Genomic DNA, 7,500 nt, shown 5'->3' on the forward strand with positions numbered 1-7,500 from the left:
AGATTACGGGGGGGGTGGGGGGGTGGGGGGGGGGGGGAGGTTGGGGTGGGGGGGGGGGGCGGTGGGGGGGGGGGGTGGTAATTTGACACCGGTTTCAAGTTACCCCCTCTGTTTTCAAGTTGCCCCATCATCAGAATGATAAATAATTCGTGTGACATCGCAAATATGTATCATACATTTATTGCTGGCTTCGCAGCAGTAGGAAAAGTAGTTTAATTTTGTATTTAAGACCAAAAATATTGTATTAGTGAATTATATGACACGTTAAAAGTCACAGACTGTAATTTAAGGTTTTGTGATAAAGGCGAGGTAAAATTTTATTTTATTTCAGTGTTCGTGTGATTGTCAATATTTTCGTATTTAAAACCTAACGTGTCATATAATTGACTAATACACAATATTTGAAGTTAAAGACTGTCATTTAAGGTTTAGTGATAACGGTGAGGTAAAACTTCATTTTGTATCAGAGTGCGCGTGATTATCGAGATTTTTTTTTTTTTTTTTTTTTTTTTTTTTTTTTTGTTATCTCCAGTAGATTCCATTCATGTGCATTAGGTGCATGAGCTTCGGGCGGCAATATGTCTGGAAAAATTGACACAAAAAACATTTAGAATAAATGGTGTTGATTATTTTATTATTTATACAAATGCATATATATATATATATATATATATATATATATATATATATATATATATATATATATATATATATATATATATATATATATATATATATATATATATACTCACACATCTTTTGAACAAGGGCAGCCAACACGCAGCTTAAGGTGTCAATCACCAAAACTCATTAGTGGCGGTGCCGATTCTCCTTAATCCCGATGCTTTCGCTTCACTAAGACAAGGGAAGGAAAATGACAAATTAGGAGATATGACATAACGTTGCCACTGGGTCAGTTCACTGAGACCTTTGGTCAAATCCTATTAAATGCATGAGGATTAGCTTCCTCATTCACTGTCTTGCACAATAGGCTTCCGTAAAAACCATGGTAAGTTCTCAGCGTCGTGTTTTGCGCCCAGAAGAAAGAAAAATGGTATACAATGTCTATCAGTTTTTTAAATGAGAAAATGATAATGAGATTGTTAAATTTGGAATTGACCAAACAATCAAACGTGTCAGAGATGCTCCCAACATATCAAAAACGACTTTGTTTCAGATTTGCAAGGAAAATTGGGTCAAAGGTATTTAGCATACTGATAGCATTAAAAAGGAAAACATGAAAATGGTCTGAATTAACTAATTCGTTGAATCTTTTGTGGTAGTACTAACTTCCTCTGACGAAGTCATCTTAACCACGTTTGCTAACACAACCTTTGCTGTAGAATTTTTTTTTCAATTAATTAAATAAATTCTAAAACAATAAAATCACCTATGTAAATATACCATATTAAACATAGTTAATTAAATCATTTGTAAAGAATCCCGTCTTTTAGAATTGAGAACTGAATTCATTTGATATCAAAATTAAGATTATTTCTGTTAGTATGATGATCGTTTTATAACAATTTTGCTCTTTGTTATATTTAAGTTTCGATTTGTCACCACGTGGTTGCAAACAAAAAGAGCGAAGGAAAAAATTTGGAGAGAGTATCAAATTAAAAGATTATATTCTTAGACCGTTCAAATCCGGGTGAATGACTTATTAGCTGACCCTTTTCTCCTTATCTTGGCTCGCCCATAGATTAAAGCGGTCAAGCCAGGTGTGCTTTCAAAATGACCCAAGAGAACTGGCAATGCCGCTATTGGGCTCCGAGTTTGCTCATAAAATGGTTTGACTATAGCCATAGATGCAATATAACAATAGAACTCCTTGTGTCCATATATCTTTTTGTTTATTCATATATTCTGTCAGTGATAATGCATAGTAACTTCGTAGTATTTGGATGCCATGCACGTGAAAAATAAAAACTCAAATATAAATTACCAACATTCATGTTGTGCAGACAGAATTAACGTTGTGTCAGCTACTGTTGGCTCGATTCAATTTAAACCAGAGGACTTTAAAGATGGTATGAAGTCTCGATTTCTAGGTATTGCTGTTTTGTCATTTGATGAAATGAGTGATAAGAAAGAATGGAGCTATGACAAAGGGGCAGAAGTCTTATATTAACCGCATGGAAATGTACAGGTGACTGCTGCGAGGTCTTTTTTTTCATGATACATTTCAGGTAAAATTCTAGAACATTTTATCACTCAGTTTTTCAATAATTTTCCATTTTGAGATCAACAACAGAGAAAAAAAAAATCCATACACGAATCCATCACTTACCACTCTGGAAGATGGTCTAAATAGTATTTGATTTAGCCCATGATAACACACAGCTGCCAGCCTTTAGGCTAAAATCAGAAACAACAGTTGTGATATTAACACAAGTTGTGTTCAATGTCATCCATAGAGGGCTATAAAGTGTAACGACTTTACCGTAGTCCAGGTGTTTTCGTATACAAACAACCAATGTAAGTACAGTAGCAGCAAACAACATGTACTGTACCTTGTTTTATTAAAACTGTTATAATTGCTTACAATCTTGCTTTATCAAAAGTGTCAATTATTTACAGATATCATGAATGATATAGTATTTACGACATAGATACAAATATATATATATATATATATATATATATATATATATATATATGTATATATAATATATATATATATATATATATATATATATATATATATATATATATAAGCACATATATATATATATATATATATATATATATATATATATATATATATATATATATATATATATATATATATGTACACGCACACATCTACAATATATATATATATATATATATATATATATATGCATATATATATATATATATATATATATATATATATATATATATATATATTCATATACACACACACACACACACACATATATATATATATATATATATATATATATATATATATATATATATATGTATACACACACATATATATATATACATATATATATATATATATATATATATATATATATATATATATATATATATATATATATACTTATGATCAATATGTTGATTATACCTTATATAATATTTGCTCGTAGTATAATTATGTAATATTTCAGATAATGGAAAAAATAACCTCGTCTCCCTGTCTCAGAAAAATATGCGGCCATGACTGGTGACGGAATTTCCGACATGTATTAGCTAAGATATAAACATAAAACGGATAAAGGCTGGATATTAATAAACGATACCAATAGGTAGAACAATACATCTTTATACATATACCCTAATGATTGTATTGACCCTGATCAAAAGCAATTTATTAATATTCTTAATTGATGAGATCCTGCGCAAAAACGAGGGGGGTAATTTGAAACCAGGGTGGTAGCTTAAAACCAGTTTCAAATTACCCCCGGGGGTAGCTTGAAACCAGTTTCAAGTTACCCCCCGGTAGTCTGAATCCGGTTTCAAACTACCGGGGGGTAAGATTTGGCAGGGGTAATTTGAAACCGGTACACCGGGTCATCACCCCTATCTTGGATATTGAAATTCATCCTCTCCAATATGTCTTTCATTCCACCTGTTAACTGGCTTTTAGGCCTCAGTTTTTTTTTTTTTTTAAATTCAACTATGTCTTGATTATTCAACGATATCTTTATCATATCAACAAATAAAACACCTCACAATGCTGTGGTACATTCTTTCATCAAATAGTTAATTTCCACATTTTCCGCTTGTTTCCTTGTTATTTGCATTTAATAATTAAATTTTACTTTTATGGCTCAAAAATTCCTGTATACATTATCCATTTAATTTTCTCATTACTTTTATGACTCAAAAATTCCTGTAAACATTATCTATTTAATTCCCTCCAACTATTCACGTCTCTTCCTAATCTTTTACACAAATCCAGCTATCTTTCTTTCTTAAATTATTCTGTTTATTACCACTTCCTTCATCTTGCTATCATCTGTCATTTTTACTACTGAATACCTTAAAAAATCAAGTGACTTCTATTCCTCCACTATTTCTTTTAGAATTTACTGTTCCAATATCCTAGTTTTTATTACATTTATTTGTATTTATTCTCAGCTTTTTTCTTTTGCAAATATTTTGAATTTATGCTATTAGATTCTGTAAATTTGCTTTATTGTCTCTATTTTGGAAAGTATAATCTACAATGATTTATTTCTTCATACGCTAACAACTCTCTTATCCCACAAATTGTCATCTACAACTATTCTTTCTTTGACCTTTCCCATCTTTCTATCCATTAGATATTGAATAGCTACGAAATAAAACACCTTTTTCCCAGATTCTTATCCACAATAAACTATCTTTTATAACTTGCACTCTCAACATCTCCCATATAGCAATCTATTAATTTTATCATATGCTTTTTCTAGATTCATGAACACTGCATTCAGCAACAGAACCTTGATTCACGTAGTTTTTGCCTTGTATAAACCAATACTCTAATTTTCTTATTATTCATCTTTTCTGACTGCCTTGATAAAAATCTTACCATACACCTTTCCAGCTATACTGAGTAATGTATTTCCCTGTGATGACTTACAGATGTGTACATGTTTTCAAAACTGTTCTTTATTCCAACATACCTTACAAACCCTAGCCAATCACACATCGGAACCGTTCATTATCCCCAATTTTCCTTATAGACTCTTGCCAGCCATCCAATCAGAACCATTCTATAATCCCAGCATACCTTACAAACTCAGCTAGCCATGTAATCAGAACCGTTCCCTAATCCTAACTTACTTTACAAATACTATCCAGCCATCCAATCAAAAGCGTTCCTCATTCCCAGCATACCTTACACGCCCTAGCCACTTACCCAATCAGAACCGTTCCCTAGTGCCAATATACCTTACAATCTCTAGCTAGCCATCCAATCAAAACTGTTTCATATTCCCAACTTAACTTACAAACTCTAGCCAGCCAGACTCCCACACTCGTACTGCAGTGCCTAATATGTTACTTCCATAAGCATTCTATGCTTCATAATTATGTGAAACAAGAGTCTTTGAAAATACATAAATCTCGTTGACCGTCTGCTTTTGTCTTCCAATCTACAAAACTTATATTTACTGACTAATTCATCATCCACATTTAGTGACGAGAACTGTATCATTTCTACCATTTTTTTAATCAAACAATTCTATCCAAGCAGTTGCACTTAGGATGATTAAATTATTATATGGAAATTCTATTCATCAATTAGTTTTTAAATAACATTTTAATGCTAGATAAACCATTTTGTTGAATATTGAGCTATGGCTTCATGCACATTATGTCAGCTAATAGATTTTGTGGATATTTCCATTAGGGCTGACACTGATTCAACATTCCGACATAAAATCTGTCACGCATAAATGAAGCAAAATTATCTTAATTATAATCAATCAGAGCTCTATTATTTCTGTGTTAATTACATCAACCAGGACCAAGGAAAAATGAATTGGTTTTCATTATAAAACAAAAATATATTAATTATAATGTTAACAGTTAAGATATAGGTTTGAAAACTAATTCAGAATTAACCTGTAGTGTCATATAGTTTTCATTGCCACTAAACTTTTCAATAGGAAAATAATTTTTTTTTCTTCAATATATACGAGAATGGAGGAAAAAATTTTTATCACTAAATATGAGAAGGATTAGTTTGTAGTCTGGAAGAGGGCAAAATTAACATTATCGGAATTCACGTAAAACAAACATTATTCAAATGAATAAAAAGCCAACGGAAGCAAAGTTGAATCTAATTAGTCGTTATTCAAAATCAATTACACTTTTATTGCTATGAAAATCTGTTATGATAGCAAATGAAAAAGGGATCACAAAAATTCTCCTTACTTGTGATATAACAGTGAGAATTTCAAATGAATATTCAATTGGAAATATAATCTGGTAAAAGAATAGAATTGAAGATTGAATGAGACAATTAAAAAGTGTTTATGAACAAAGAAACTAACAAAGGTGAGGAATGTGTAAATGATATTGCACGTGTCTTGTGATATTTATATATATATATATATATATATATATATATATATATATATATATATATATATATATATATATATATATATATATATATATACATATATATATATATATATATATATATATATATATATATATATATATATATATATATATATATATATATATATATAGATATATATATATATATATATATATATATATATATATATATATATATATATATATATATATATATATATATATTTCTCAAGATAAACGATGGAGTTAGTAACGAAACAGAGGAAGGATGATCTTCCCAATCCGGTAGTTGAATACGAGGAACGTCACGAGTTCAAACTTGTTGCAAATTCTTTTTTGTTGAACAAGCAGAAATATGTCTCCTTTTATTGTTCATGTATGAACTAGTGAACGTGACCTGTCGAAAATCATTGCTAAATATTGAGATAAATATGCATGCACATGCACAAACACAGATTCGACCCATCCCACCCTCTCCCCATTTCATATCCACAACACGCAAGTTATGGTTTCCGGGTGCACTCCCTCTCACAAGGGTATGACTACTCCCCTCCCCCGAACCTGAGGGACGGTGATAGACCGAGCAGATATGCTTCTGGCAATGCCTCCCAGCGTGACCGTAAATATATATATATATATATATATATATATATATATATATATATATATATATATATATATATATATATATATATATATGTATATATATATATATACATGCATGTATATATATATATATATATATATATATATATATATATATATATATATATATATATATATATATATATATATATATATATATTTATATATATATATATATACACACACACACACACACACATATATATATATATATATATATATATATATATATATATATATATATATATATATATATATATATATATATATATATATATATATATTGTATATACACATATTCAAATACGCCATATATTTCAGTACCTTAATGTCTGGATTCTCTTATCGACCTCGGGATCAAAACCCCAAAGCCAATACCTTTTGACCGGCAGGGAATCGAACCCTGGTCCAGGAAGCTAGCATGAACATTGACTTACCATTTAGCCAGCTTCTGGACCAGGGTTCAATTCCCGGCTAGTCAGAAGCTATTGTCTTTGAGTGGTTCCGCCTTGGGACTCTGATCCCGAGATCGATATGAGAATCTAGACATTAAGGTATTAAAATATATGGCTTATTTGAATATGAAAAATAGGTCTAAATGCGCAAAATAAATATATATATATATATATATATATATATATATATATATATATATATATATATATATATATATATATATATATATATATATATATATATATATATATATATATATATATATATACCGAGACACTTGCTCTTCACTATATAGGGAAAATTACCTATGTAACGTTGCTGCTGACTTTGATTTTATTTTAGTTTTCTTTTCTC

Source organism: Palaemon carinicauda, chromosome 7, assembly GCF_036898095.1.
Source record: "Palaemon carinicauda isolate YSFRI2023 chromosome 7, ASM3689809v2, whole genome shotgun sequence".
Lineage (NCBI taxonomy): Eukaryota > Metazoa > Arthropoda > Malacostraca > Decapoda > Palaemonidae > Palaemon > Palaemon carinicauda.